This window comes from Prinia subflava, chromosome 4, assembly GCF_021018805.1.
Source record: "Prinia subflava isolate CZ2003 ecotype Zambia chromosome 4, Cam_Psub_1.2, whole genome shotgun sequence".
Taxonomy (NCBI): domain Eukaryota; kingdom Metazoa; phylum Chordata; class Aves; order Passeriformes; family Cisticolidae; genus Prinia; species Prinia subflava.
The window spans coordinates 48,115,086-48,130,052 of NC_086250.1; the positions used below are offsets into that span (position 1 = coordinate 48,115,086).

At 46.3% G+C, this 14,967-nt stretch overlaps 1 protein-coding gene across 5 annotated transcripts in view; it reads left to right on the forward strand.

Moving 5' to 3' along the window:
* Window positions 1-9,285: 9,285 nt before the first annotated feature.
* FOXP2 (forkhead box P2) overlaps window positions 9,286-14,967 on the forward strand; it is a 411,548-nt gene continuing 405,866 nt past the window's right edge. For 4 of the 5 annotated variants that reach the window (XM_063396701.1, XM_063396702.1, XM_063396700.1 and 1 more), the window contains exon 1: window positions 9,286-9,414. The gene's annotated coding sequence lies outside the window, so the exon portion shown is untranslated. Of the gene's footprint in view, window positions 9,415-10,230; window positions 10,402-14,967 lie in introns of those variants that run through there. The other variant, XM_063396699.1, reaches the window with a different exon arrangement.

A 14,967-nucleotide genomic window follows, 5' to 3' on the forward strand; every position in this document is an offset into this window, starting at 1 on the left:
ACATGTTAGCCAAACTAAGTCTTCAATTTTGAAACTCTTATTCCCTATACTCAACTCAAAGACATTATGGGATTCAAAGCTTCATCATGAATCTCCTGTCTCATCTAACAGGTTCAGAAACCTGAAGACACCATGTCATTCACAAAATAAATTGCTAAGGAAGTACCTACAGTTCTGTTGTTTGATTATGTTCTTACTTCTGCTTACCTGCTCTACATTTTTTCTAATGAGGTTACAACATTCATTTTAGGAATCCAATCATATATACATTCCCATCAGCTTTTTGGACAACTAAGACAAATTCATTTAATAAATGAATAATATCAATTTCACTTGTTCAGCACTTAGGTTCCTGACACTGCTGTACAGTACAGAATTTGGTCTTTTATTTTGCCGTCAGTACTGGAATATTATTCAGGATGAGTGTTTCCATTCTGGTATGAGAATTAATTCAGTACTGAATTGTCATAGGATAGTTGCTTCCATATCCATTGGTATCAGTGTGGGTAGAGGGAGTTATTAGCTAAGGACACTGCAGAAGGTGTTCAGGGTTGCTTTGATAACTATTTTAATGCTTCTCCACAGTATTTGAAGTCCTTTCAAACATGCCTGCCCAAAAAGAAGTTAAAGCTAAATTTTGAAAAAAGAAGTTCTATATGTACAGTTTCTGAAATGCCAGACTATTTCCCCATTTCTATTAAAGTTGCACATTTTAAATAATCTATGATACACAGACTACTATAACATGAATTTAATTTCCTATCAATATAAAGACTACAAGAAGTATACCTTACTGATTTATTGTTACTATTTATTGAGTACTTTTTAATTCTTTGACTCCATATGCTTTGTAGTTAGCTTGTCATAGTCACAGTGAAAACAGCAATCTTTCTGTAGATTTTAAGTAATGCTTGCATTGGTTAAGATTTCAGGTAATACTTGTATTAGGCCCAGACCAGCTCCCATTAAAATCCATGAATAAACTAGCAGTTATCTCCTAGAATAATCCCTCTTAAACCTTTATTACAGCAAGTAGCACCAGTTCACCTGTTATATTAAATTCAATAAATTACTGTAAGAAGTATGCAGACATATCTGCTGCACAGGTAATTCTTCAAATGGGCACTTACTGCTTTTCCTTCTTCCACATGGATTTGGAGCAGGTCCAAAATAAAGGTTCTCTGGGCATCCATGTAGTGCAGCATGGTGCTGTAGTAGATTTTCAATAAAAAGAATGCCAGAATTTTATATGTGTAGTTGGAAGAGATTTTTAAGAAGTCAGCATCCATTTAAGCTCTCTTCAAGACCAAATATTCACCATTAACTGCAGCCTTTGATAATCTGGTTTCTTTAATAGGTGCTGACTTCTTTCCTAAAGTGATGACTTCTGAAATCTGACAAATAAAGGACACTCATGGATGGGAGAATGGTTCCTTTGATAAGAAAATGTTGACCTCTCTCCTACGGCTAAGTTGCTCACTGCCAGATTTCTGGGACAAAGCACTCTGACAAAGGCACACAGAATTACCAAATGGTTGGATTGAGGTAGGAAGGTGCATATGGTACAAGCAGCTGCCTCAGCAAACTTTCCAAATACTAGGTTGAGCTTCAGCTGGAGCCTCGTGCAGGAATATGGACCACAGGAGCTAGCACAGTCCATTGTTCAACCACAGTCAGTAACAGTGAGTTACTAGAAGGATTTGAGAGTAGTTGAAGTTTGTTATCATGGGAAGATGTCCACTGCCAAAAAATTAGACTGTGCAAATAAAAATAGTGTCTTCTAAAACTCTTTCTTTTTTAACAACTAGGCATGAAATGGTTAACCTTCTAGTACTTCTCCTTGCAAATAATTTTTTCTAAAAAGTACTGTTTTCCTGAGTCACATATCTTTGCCTGCTGCTTTGTTTCTTACACAATGAGTAAAATAACTGACAATTCAAAGTGCAGCACTATGATATCCACTTGTGTAGATGGTACCTTATTCTAAATTTCTCTGATTCTCCTCCTAGCTCTGTTGGTTGTGTAGCTGTAGCAATAAAAAACGAGCAGTTTTTTTCTGGTGAAGGAAAGTGAAAAGTGGAATTCTAAGGAAACAAGCAGTATTTATTTGATTATAAGTTCATACAAATTTGGAAAGTAAAGTTACTTTGCTGCTCCTGAATCACATAACTCTGTAATTCACATCTACAAGGCAATATCTCTATTGCCTTCAAAATACATGTCCTGAGGTTGTGTCCCTCAAGTCCTCTTAAATAAACCTAAAAAAGGGGCTTGTTTATTCAGTGTTTGACTAGTATAAAACTCTTGTATCTTACCATAGTGTTAACATCCACAGTCTGAGTCTGCTTTCAATTTACTTCCCAAACCCATGAATTCCATAAAAGTGCTTGTGGGTGGAAAGATGACTACTTAATACATGCTAACTTGTATGTATAACATAGAAATGTTTTTTATAAATACAGCTCTCTCCCTTAATTCAAAATACTGACAAAATTTCTAGAATTCTCAGAATGTTGCTGCAGATATGTAAACATCATGAAATTAAACGGAATTTTGCATCTTTAATGTGGTGTTAGCAAAGGAAAGAATTGTCCGGACACAGCTGTAATAACTGTTGTTTGGTTACTCATACATTTCCCTAAATGTAATTTTGGCTTAAAAGGAAAGAGCTAGAAAATAACTGTATGCTCTTTTTAGTCTTACAAAGTCATGATCTACCATCAGTGTTGAGAACTACATCTAGGATGGAAGAGAACAGAATCAATCCTGTTTCCTTTTGTGATGTAGAACTCTGTTTATTTCTTCCACAAAATTCAGGTTCTGGCACATGATTTTACACTCTGGGAGATTAAACCATAGCCCCCGGGCAACTCACGTGTGCCCTGCGAATATGCAATGGGGCAAGTTTATCAGAGACCTTCTGCTGCTTTACCACTCATCTATTCCTTGAGTCCTCTACTAACCCACACACCTTGTTTGTTCTGGGTGAGGTTGGAGCAGTTCATCTGTAGGTGATGCTTTCCCACCAGAGCATACATAGCTTGTGGCAGAGGCACTTCTACACAACCTTCTCCTGAGGGGTGAGAAAGTACTATAGCTAGAAGAGGAGAGTAGAAGCAGCAGAACAAATAAAAGATGAAAATTCTTCTGTCAGGAATATTTCTGTCAGTTTTAATGAAAAATTTCTGCAAGTTCCTATGTCTTGTTTTGCTCTGAGGAAATCATGAAGGACAAAAATGCAAATAAATGAGCACAAGATAGCAAAGTTGGACGTCAGACCTGGGTGATACTTACGGAGACCCATTGTTTTACAGTCAGGACTATGTTTTTGTAGTTAAATTCGCAATCCCATATACTCTATAACCTTGCAAACAGCACCTGGGCTGCCTCTGCATCAGGCTGAGGAAGTTGGGAACTTTGCAGTGAAATTCAGTGGTCAGTGCTCTGAGTTGCTGAAAGCAACTGCAGAAAAGGCTGAAGAGACAACACTGCTTCAAGTGCTGCCCTTCTCAAGGTTGCCATGCTCTGCTATTCAGAACCCTGAATGTTCTTTTGGAGACAAGTGTTTATATAGGCTATTTCATAAAAGCCACAGGTGTTCTCACCAATGGTTTGAAACTGACAACAAAGGGGAATTGTTGCCAAGTCTTTATGTATATATATATCTGTAAATATAGAATAGCTTAATTATGATGCTATTCTGCTTGACTTCTAGAGTCTCTCGGACCTAAGCCATTAGACACCTTCCAGGACCATGACCAAAGCACTTGGTTTTGGTTGGAGTAGGGTTGTAGTGTCCTTTTGCAGAACAGGGCTCAAAGACCAGTGGGAGCAGCAGGAGAAGAGTGTGCAGCCCAGCAGGTGGGATGTTTACCCAGGAAATAGAAGCCTTGGCTCAGTGGCTGCTCTAAGGACTGACTCAGCATTCTATCTAGTTACAATCTAATCCTCAGCTGCCCACAAGATGCTCAGTTTTAGAAGGTTGGTTAGGATTTGAAAGGTTACAATCTTGGATTTACATGGCTAAATTTTAGTACCACCTTACAGGTTACGTGCCAAACTTTTCAGAAGTTATGAGCTGTTCATGAGACTCACACAGCCACTTGTTTATGTATTTTGTGATACTCCTCCCTGGGTTATACTTTGGAAACTCACCAATAGGTTTAGCAGTCTTAAAACTTTCCTCACCTTTGGCTAAATAAGACTTTCACATATACAACTAATGGTTGGGGTATCAGGAACCAAAAAGTCATCACAGCCTGTTTGGCACAAAACAGGAAAAGAATCCAGAAAGATATATAGGTCATTCTTATATATAGATGTCAAATGTAATGCCAACATTTTTGACATATTTTCTAATACAGAAATGGAGTTTCAAGACTTGCACAATTTTTCAAAGGGTTTTTGTTTGTTTTTTGTTTTGTTACTTTATGAAAGATATGGGATTGACACAATGTAATCCCTCGTTTTGGTCAGTGCTGCTCAGGGCACCATCTGTTCCAACTCAAGCAAGACAACTTTGAAAGCTATACTTTGTTTTTCTTTTCACCAGCCACTCTCCATTATTTGATCTTTTAAAATTTTGTCTGCTGTTATCATGTATATTCAATAACTTAAAAATGAAATTATTATTTATTACAGGTCAGTAAAACAGTAGGCAGTGCAAACACTGCAATTGTCAGTAAATTCTTGGACACAAGTCTCTTACCAAGTATTCCTAAATCAATAATTGGTTAACTGGTTGTTGTGGCCTAGTTATTTCTCAAAGCTGAGAAAGTGTCACAAAATTTATTTCCATCAGATAACTGTTAAACACGTTTCACCAATTTGCAAACCTTAGCTTTTAATGTTGATACAAAGAGCTTAGTTGACTATGGAGAAGATATAATTTTTTTTTTTTAGTAACGTGAAATAAACACAATAGACAAAGGAATACTGAAAGAGTTAATTGCCTGTAGCATAATTCTGCATTTTATGAGATAGCCTAGGAAGTAGACATAGAAATTTGGAGGAAATGAACTCTCTTTTGACACATCCACAAACTAGAAGTGAGAATTTCCTTCTTTGAGTCAACAGCTATAGGAAGGATATAGGAAATGGAGTTTCTCTAGGAAAAAGATTAGAAACCGGATTTATATTAGGAGATGCCCAATCCTAATTACAGTGTAAGGTTTGTGAGGACTTGTGATTTGCCAACCTGAAGACAGTCAAAGTTCTGTGTACTTCCCCAGTGAAATAGAAACAACCTGAAAGTTAATCTTTAATAGTAAGCATTCCATCCAGCAAAACATTTGGATTGACACTGATGAAGCCACACCTGTCCAAAAATAGGAACTGTGATAAAACAATGATAAATTTGATGATTTTTGTGATAGAGTTCAGTGAAGATCCCCGTTTGCATGAGTACCAATTGGCCTCTGAGAACACCAATATTCAGAAAATCCCAAAGAAAACACTCTTTCTTTTTATGAATGTTCAGTAACTATAGTAAATGGGCATCTGCAAGCCATTTAACTGAAGAATTTAGAAAGGACTTAAGTCTCATGGGGAGATCTGACAAGAACGTAGAAGATACCATGTTTGCATCGGGGAATATAAAATCATTTTATGCTCAAGGATTTTTTTATAGCAGTCGGAGTTTCAAGAGTAATCAGAGATTGTATAAGACCATCACATTTTCTTCACAGATGTTATTCCAAAGTCTGCTTTCTACATATTCCTTTTCATAATGCAGCACTGCAGAACAGGTATACAAAATCGGCTAAATTGAATTCTACAACTGTAACATAACATCTGTTTGTTTGGATTTTTCCCTGTGGGGTTTTTGTTTGTTTGTTTTTGGAGAGGGGTTTGAGTGTGTGAGGATGGTTTAGTTTTGTTGTTTATTGTTATTTTTTAAAATATTTTTTATGAATGTAACCTCCTGAGGTCACAAAGTACTGTAAAGTGTTGGTGCCTGTGTGTTTTGAGGAGCAACTGCCTGGGGAGATGAGGTGCCAGAAGAAACCCTTTGGCCCGGCAGGGTGCAGTGAACGGACACGTCTGTGAAGGGCATCGGCGATGTGCTGCCCGTCACTCGGGACTCCCCAGCGCCGGGAAACCCACTCCGCCAAGGCGGCAGGAGTTCCAGGTGAAAGAGAGAAAAAGAAAGTTGCCATCTCTCATTAAGATTTATTATACGTCTGAACTTTTGTAGTCCCGAAGCTTAACGACAGATGGTGGTGTAACTCCACCAATTTTGTAACGTCTCCTTTTCTTTGATGTTGCAATACGGCTTTTCCTCGATTTGACTTCGGCTAAAACCAGCATTTCTGCTCTTTCCCAGTGTCTCGGAGCAGTACGCAGCGAGAAAAGGGAGTGCACCTAGTTCGAAAAGGAGTCTGTTATATGTTCTTGTTTGCTTTCTAAACAATCCTAACAGAAAATAGAAATCTTATAGACACCTAACATTGCCAGCAGCACAGGGAAATTACATTAAATTAATTAAAGGAAAATGGTTTCAAAGCGGTTTATTTCAAGCGAGAAATACAATTGTGGAGACGAAATCTTGAACCGTAAACAGGAACAAATAAAACGCACCAGCGTTTTTCATTAGAAAGCCGAGTCACATTTTATACCGTAGTCGTCCTTGGGAAAAAAAAAAATAAAAAAAAAAAAGAAAAAAAAAAGAAAAAAAAAAAGAAAAAGAAAAAAAAAGTGGGGAAAGTGTGTGTTTATTTAGCTTTAATTTTGGGTGGCACTGCCAAATCGCGCCGAGTAATATTAGCGGCCAAGCGCCGTGTTGTCCCCTGCACGTTGTGCCCACTAGACACAGAGTTTGCCTGCGAGGCCACACTGAACAGGACGAGGGGCTCGTGGAACAAAGCGCAGCCCGGGCGGAGGGCTGGGAGCGCTGCGGGCACTCGCGGGAGCGGACGGCGTCCGGCCCGACGGTGACGGCCCGGGGCAGGGCAAGGCAGGGCAGAGCGGGGCAGGGCCGGGCCGCACCCGCGGGTCGCCCAGCGTCGCCGCTCCCGTCCCGCCGGCCGGGGATGCCGCGGCCGCCCGGCGCCCAAGGAAGCTGGCGGTGCCCGCGGCCGGGCCGCGCCGTCCCGCCGGTTGGGTACCGCGGGCTAATCCCGCAGAAAGTGCGCTGCACGCTGCCTTCCGCCAGTACCAGGATTTGTCCGCTACCGCAGACGGCTCCTGAGGGAGAGAGAGCTGCCTCTCCCCCTGGGCGCGCTTCCCGCCCGAGGAGAGGGGGGCCGGCGGTCTCCGGACCGCGCAACTTGCGCCCCGCCAGGCTCCGCGCCCCTGCCCGCCGAGCCCACGGGCGGCCGGAGCCTGCGGGGCCCGATTTCGTTTGCGGGCCGGCGGGGCGCGTATCGGCGGGTGCCGCGCGGTTCCCCTCCCGCCCCGCTGGCCCCCGGGGCGCGGAGCCGTGCAGGGCGGCTGCCCGCGGGAACTCTGTGCCCCGGCTCCGCGGGGTGCGCGGCCAGCGGCCCCCGCAACCGTTGCGCTCGTAGCCCTCCGCGGCAGCGGGCAGCGCCCCGGTAACCCGGGGCAGCGACGGGGCGAGGAGTGGGGGACGAGGGGCAAAGAGACAAAAGAGCCGCGATAGCAAATAAATATATTTTACGGCCACCCATCGGCAGCACCGCGGCCCCGCGAGCCTCTGCCCCGGCGCTGAACTTTCACCTCGCGAACCCGGCCGCGCCCCATTGGCTGCCGGCCGGCCCGCCGCGCCCCGCACGGCCCCGCCGCCGCCCCGGCCCCCGGCCCCGCCGCCGCGGGCGGGCGAGCGGAAGGGTGCGCGGCGGGGCGGGGGGCGGCCTGGGCCGGGGGCCGCCGCGGGGGCCCCGCCGAGTTGCCGGAGTTGCGACGGCTCCGCCCCGCGATAGCGGCTGCCCCCCACCCCCACCCCCCGGTGCCGGGCGGCCGGCAGTGCCCCCGCCGGGGCTGGCCGGCGGCCCCGGGAGCGAGCGGCGCGGGGCCCGGCGGGCAGGCGGTCTGCCACTTGCCTGTAGCAGCGAGTGGCAAAGTTTGTGGGATTTTTAATTGTGCTTAATAAATGCGGTGACTGTTAATTCTGAGTGACAGGCACTTGTGATTCTGGCCCTCGGCGCGTACAGAGAGCCCTCCTAACGCTGGGGCTGCCACGCGATGATTAGGTGGGCTCCGAAACAACAAACCCCACGTCCCGCTCGGCCACCGCTTTCTCTCGCGCCCACGCAAAGTCCTTCCACCCAAACACACCCCCCAGCGCCGATTTACTGGGAATCGTGGAAAGGACAAGGGGATGACAAGACCAGCTCCAGTCACGATGCCAGCACTTCTCTCCCCACTCCCCCTGATACCCTACCCCACGCAGTAATCACTTAAAAGTGTTTTTTCCCGGGGGGAACGGCAGCTCCAGGGCCGGGCGGCCGTTCCAGGCTGGCGAGAGCGGCTAGTCCCTACTGCGCACATCTGGGGCGTCCTGCACCTTGCTCCAAGTACCGCGCAGGGGAGAAGAAAACTTTCAGGGCCCACGCGTGCCTCCTCGGCATAGCTGCTGCCAGCGGCCAGGCCTCCCCCGCGTCCCCCTCCCACTCGGGCTCCGCGGGCTGCCTTCGCGCGGGGCCGCGGCACCTCGGGGGCTGCCAGCAGGCTGCAGCCGGCCGGCACTGCCAGCACAACACACGGCTTTGTTTTCCGCCCGTCTGCTAAACTCGTTGTGTCTAACGGAGCCGGCGGAGCGGGGCGGCGGGAGGGGAGAGGGGGCGGGAAGGGGCAGCCGCCGCCAGCAAACAACTTCCCCGACGGTTTGTTTACATAGCAGGTGGAGCTGCCGTCAGCCGCGACCCGCAGCGTCCGCTCCGCCGGGGACCGGCCGGGAGAGGCGCGGGCGGAGCGGGGCACGGCCCGGCGCATCCCGCCGCACTTTTTTTTGTTACCGTTCCCCCTCCGCTGCTTTCCCCCCCCACCCTTCCCCGCGTTATTAGCACTTCTGTGCAGGCCACTCTACGATCATGTGAGGGAGGGCTCCCTTCCCACTCCCGCACTCCCCTCTCTCCAAAGGAGCCGGTGTGTGCGGCGGCGGTTTTTTTTTTTTCCCCTCGCCTTTTTTTTTTTTTTTTTTTTTTTTTTTTTTTTTTTTTTTTTTGCATTCCCAACAAAACACATACACACAGGCGGCACACTCCGCACACGGGCGGACCCGCACGCCGGGGGAGGGAGAGCAGCACCGCCAGCGCCAGGCAGCGCCAGCCGGCGGGAGGGCTCGAGGCTCCGACCCGCTCCGCGCCCGCGGAGGGCCCCGCGCCGCCCGCCCGCCCCCGCTCCCCCGGCCCGCGCGGGGCTCCGCCCGCGGGGACTCTATGTGCGCGCGGCTCCGCTCGCCCTTTCTCTCTCGGTGTCAGCTCGCCGGGACGCCCTGCACGGTGTCTCCTCCCGGTAAGTGCTACCCCCCACCCCGCCCCGCACACCCGTCCCCTCCTCCCTCCGCTCCCCGGTGTGACTTGCTACTTCCACCAGCTTCCACCCCCCTCCGCCGCCACTCGCTGACTTGCCGCCGCGGGAAAGTTTGGCCGCGGCCGGCGCGGCCGCAGCACTGACATGTGTCAGGTCTCCCGGCACCCGGTGGCACCGCTCCCAAACACGCACCGCCGGCGGGGGCGGGGGCGGGGGCGCGCTCTGCGCTGGGAGCCTGCGGTGCCCCGGCCGGAGTTGGGGCCGTGCCCGGCGGGCTGGGCCGGGTCGGCCGCGGGAGCGGGCATAAGCTCCCCCCAAACAACTCGCGGCGGCTGCGGTCGGCAGGGCCTCCCTCCCGCCGCTCGCAGCCGCGGATCCCCCACCCCCGCGTAATTAGAAACAAACAACCTGTAGCCTCCCCGCTCGGGTAGAGCAGTGCCAGGCGGGGAGGGCTTGGGGCCGGGCTGCCGAGGAAGCGTGTGCGGGAGGCTCGGTTGCCCGCCGTTTGCCTCCCCGTTTGTGTGGTGGTGTGTTGTTTTTTTTTCTTTTTTTTCCCCCTCTTTTTTTCTTTTTTTTTTTTTTTCCCTTTCTTCTTTTTTCCCCGAGACCTCCCCAGCAGACAGCCCGGGTGAAGAAACGTGTCACGTTTCTCCTTTGTGTGCTGCCTGCCCGCCGGAGGGAGAGGCGCACCCCACCCCCGCCTCTCCGCCCGCCCGCCCCGCGGAGGGGCCGCTGCCCGCCGCCCCCTCGGGGCGCCCCGCGCCGCGCTGCCCCGGGGCGCCCCCGCTGGCGTGGGAGGGGAAGCGCAGGGGCGCCGGGGTGCCCGTGGGGCAGCGGTGCCCCCGGGCGCTGTTGGGGCTGCGCAGGGAACAGTGTCGTCCCCTCGCCCAAGACAAAATTGCCTAAACCCAAGAATTAATAAATAATGATGTTGCAGCTGGGGGGTTCCGGAGGCGGCCTCCGTGCCTGGTACGTGGGGGCCTTCCCTTAAAATTGGCTTTGAAGTTGAGGAGGGCTTCGGGACTTGGAAAGTTTGGGAAGCGTGATAGATTTTGAAGCGAGGGGAGCGGCGGCGGCGGCCTTGGCTGTGGAGCGGGCTGGGCTGTGCCGTGCCATCGGAGTGCCAGGGCAGCCGCAGGACGGAGGGCGAGCCCCGCGCCTCGCTCCGCGTTCTGCCGCGCCGAGCGCGGGGTGCGCAGCAGGCAGCGCCCTGGCCTCCCGTAACCTGCCCCAAAGCCGTGTGCCGCCCGGCGGAGCTGCACGGCCCAGGTAAAGGCAGTCCGTGAGGCGGGTTTGTTCGCTTCCCGTAGTTGGGGCGCTGTCAGGTTCGGCAGGCAGCGGGCCCGTGTCGCGGCGCAGCCCCTGGCCGAGTACGCTGGCGAGCGCCGGGGAGGTCCCGGGATGGAGCTGCTGGGGAGGGTAAGGCTTAGGCTATGGGCCGGCAGGAAAACACTCATCTGAAATTTGCGAGAACAGTCCAGACAGAAAGTGAGCGGCTGGTATATTCTCCAGAAAAAATAATCTCCGAAGTAACCACCGTGAATTTATGGTTTTGTCCTCTATTAGTAAAGAGTGCAGAGCTACAGATGGAGGAATGGGCAGTACCCTCTACCTGCGAATTGCTTATACTTTTAGGAGGTGTTGCTTGTGTACATAGTACCGAGAGAAACACAGAAGTTCCTCTTCCAAAGAGGATCTTCCCAGGTCTTTTCTGTGCATTAGAGCCCCTATGCAAATTCAACTCTAGAGAGTGGGAATCTTTCCATAGGCAGCAATAGGAATCGCTCCATTGACTTCACAGGCTTGGATAAGGCCCTTGGAATTTTTTTACAAAGGTGGGATTCAGAAGTTGTGCGTGATGTCTATATCCCCCTCATTATTTGGGGGGGTGGAAAGAAGTCAAAGTTTTAAGAGATTTTGACAGTTTTAAATTTTTTCTTCCATGTGCTAAGTAATTTAAAGCCATTAAGAAAAAAACATTTCTGCTAGTAATACTACTCTAAAGAAAATATGATTAATTATTAAATCGGTTTCTCTAATGCTACACGAAACCCTTTTAAGTGGGATATGGTTTTTAATCGTTCAAATTAGTATTTTTTAAAGGTTTTTTTTGATGATAATAATCTGTTCACGTAAATGTAGATACTCAAAATACCCCTGTTTCATAGTAATCTGCAGTTTTAATGTAGTTCTTACAAAACGGTTTTGTTCTGTTGTGTTTTTGCATACTTAAATCATTCATTTAATTACTCAGGATGGTAGATCAGTAAAAGATTAAGGGAAAGGAAAGAGTATTTCAAATATAGCATTTCCAAAATGCATATAGTTAGACATCCTAATTTATTTTGATAATGTGTGACACCTGAAATACACTGCTTCATGTGAGGCCTTGTTGGTGTAGGCGTTAAGGTTTAACAGTAACCGTAGAAGGAAGCTTAAGCAGAATCGATTGTATAAATATTTGTGTATTTCTTTGTTTTTAGTTTAACCTCAGTGATTTTTACACTGTGTCACAGGATCTTTGCTACAGTGCAGTGTTTATATCATCTGAGAGAGGAGAATACCTCAGTGTTTTGTAGCTTTCTGTTCGGTGAAGATTTATGTAAAGTGACCAAATGGTCTATAAGGAACAACCAAATTAGAGTGGGTTTGAGTGTGAGGAAGAGTAAAAGGAATATACCAAATTCAGGACATTTCAATCAGTAAATACATGGAACTCTTTTAAAGCTGCACTAGGGTTTGTGCAGTAGTCAGGTGAATAGTTTCACAGATTTTTGAAGCGACTTTGTTTATTTGGTGGTGTTTGGCTTTTTTAAATTTTTTTTTTCTGTAATCATCTGTTGCTTATACATTTTTAAATGCTTTCCATAACAGAATGTATTGTGGCTATCATTTTAAGAATAAAAGTGTATTTGCTTAGAAACATTTCTGTCAGACTCCACTATTTTTTTGAAAAAGTTCTTGTTGGACTTAAATGCATTTAAAAAATTACTGTAGAATAAGATTTTTTTTTTTAGGACTAATTTATGTGAGCTGGAATAAGCTTTTTGTGTTCTGAGAAATATACCTGATTCAGCATTGCATGCACAGGAGTTATTTGGGGCTAGTGGGCTGAAAACAATAGAAAACTTCTGAGATGTGATCCATGTTGTGGCAGTGTTTTGCTATGTGTCATTGAAAATGTCGCTTCACCTCTTTGTTTTTCATCATTGAAATGTGAGGGCTGGTGTTTGTCTTTCTGATAGAGTGGTTAATTAATATTTCTTGAACATAGAGTACTTTTTTGTTCCATTTCTGTTTTTACCAGAATTATTTTGGAGAAATTAAATTGCGATGGTGGCTGAAAATGACTGGTTCCTGGGAGTCATGTTTTTTTTCTTTGTTGGTCAGATTGTGAAGAGGTCACTTGCTCATATGAAATGAAAATGATTTAGGACATAGGTCGCCATGGGAAAAGTACCCATGGAATGATTTCCACTGGAGAAAAATGCAAATCACAATCAAAATGAAAAATGCTATCAACTTTGTTGTAAAATAGTAATTTTCTGTGCATTGGAACTGATTACTTTTAAAAATTTTGTGACAGCTAGTAGGTTTAGAAGTAATGCAAATTGTCTAATTTTGCTTCACAGTCACTGTACCATACCTCTCAGCTAATCCTTGTTAGAAGAAATACTTGTCACTTAGATTCCTGTTCCCTGCCCTGTTTTGACTTGATACCTTTCTTGATTGTATGTGTAAAATAGTGGCAGCAGAAAAACCTCATATAAGCGATGAAATTGTAGAAAAGCTTAGTTGTAATCAACTAACCTCTTAAAGCTAATCTTAAAATTGCAATAAAATAGTTCATTGTTAGTTGTTTGAAGGCTTTCTTCCACATTTGTTCCTTTACAGAATAAGCATACTTACTGTAATAATTTGCCAGAGTAGCTTTAGACTTAAATTTCAAAACTTCTCTACCAACATACAAACAAGGAGTAGTCTCACAAGTATTATTTAGCCCTGATCATGTTTTTTTTCTCTTTTCTGAGGCTTTCAGTAGCTTAATCAAACTTACTACTTTTAAAAATCTTCCAAAACATTCACTGCAAATTATAAGGGGCATCTATTCTTTGTTGCAAGATTTGCATCTGTTTTGGCTTTTCTGTTTTTGGGGTTTTTTTAAATCCCATTTCTGATAGGTTTGTGTTAAGGGCAACACCATGCTTTATGTCAGAAAGGTGGTTTTGAATGTGTCAGTTATGGCTTGCTTATGCTGTCATCACTGAAGTAGCTGAAAATAATCTTTTTAATGAACAGTTGCTACGATGCTTATTGCTTCACCAATGGGTAATTTGGGATACTGTTAGGAAGTAACATTTGAACTCTGAGAAATGAATTTGTGTGGAATTCTGTTTAATATCACAGTTTCAGTTCCTATTCTAAGAAAAATAAAGTTAAAATATTAAGTATATTGTTTTAACTTCTTTTCTATCTTAAGTCTTTTTAATAAGTTGTAGAGGTTGCTGAGGGAAGGGAACATTGTAGGTTTAATTTTTTGTTCATTTACTTAGTTATTTCTTTTTCCTGCTAATAGTAATTAAACATCTGTAGTTGGGAATGGGTTTGCTGCAGTTTGTTTCTTATTTAACTATATACATTAATCAGGCTGCTGCTGAGGACAGAGCCATTTCCCTCGGTGACGGTGTCCTGTACCCTCCACATGCCCTGAGTGTGGGAGTCTCCTCTGCTGGGTGGCAGAGAGCTTTGCTGTAGCTAACAGATGACTTTCTCTTTGGTTAGGCTGAGGAACAACAAACAGGTTTAAAGGACAGGCAGCACATCCATTCAGTGTGCAGAAGGGACATTTTGTGTCCTGCCCACTGCCTCCACCCACCCTTGCGGTGCTGTGTGATGTCCATGTTGGGGTGAAAGGATCTCCATCACATAACCCTCTGAGTCAAAGAGCCCTCTTTGAGGCTCACAGGCTGGCTTTGGCTGACCTCTAGAACTTGCTTGTTTACCAGGGAGCTGCAGCTTCCTCTGGGCAGCAGGTACTGAGAAGGTGGTGGAGTGTCTCTGTCTTCCACCTTCCAGCCCATCGGTGGTTGCAGGGTCCACAGGGACACACACCGCGAGTCCTTTGCTTGGTGCTTTGGACCTCTGTGGTGAATCACACATGGCTGCAAATTACATCATATTAAGTATTTCTGTAAATTGCTGATCTCGATCTTGTTTCAGTTTGCCTCCAGGACATTTTGAGGATGACTGATATTCCAGTGGGCCTGTGCCAACCTTGTCCCGGGGGGAGCTACTCTATTGTTGGGCCCAAAACTGGAAATTCATTTGAAGAGTGATGTTTTGAGGCTAGGGGGTACATTATTATATATAACTAGAAAGTTGTGGGGGTTTTCTAGGCACGTTATTTTGTAAATAAGTATTTATATTGTTACAAAAAAAATGCTACATATTTTAATATTGGTATTAGTTGATTATCCTATTAGAAGAAGTTATTTTTTCTCTAACAATGTGATGTGTATTTTGCAACTTTGGTCA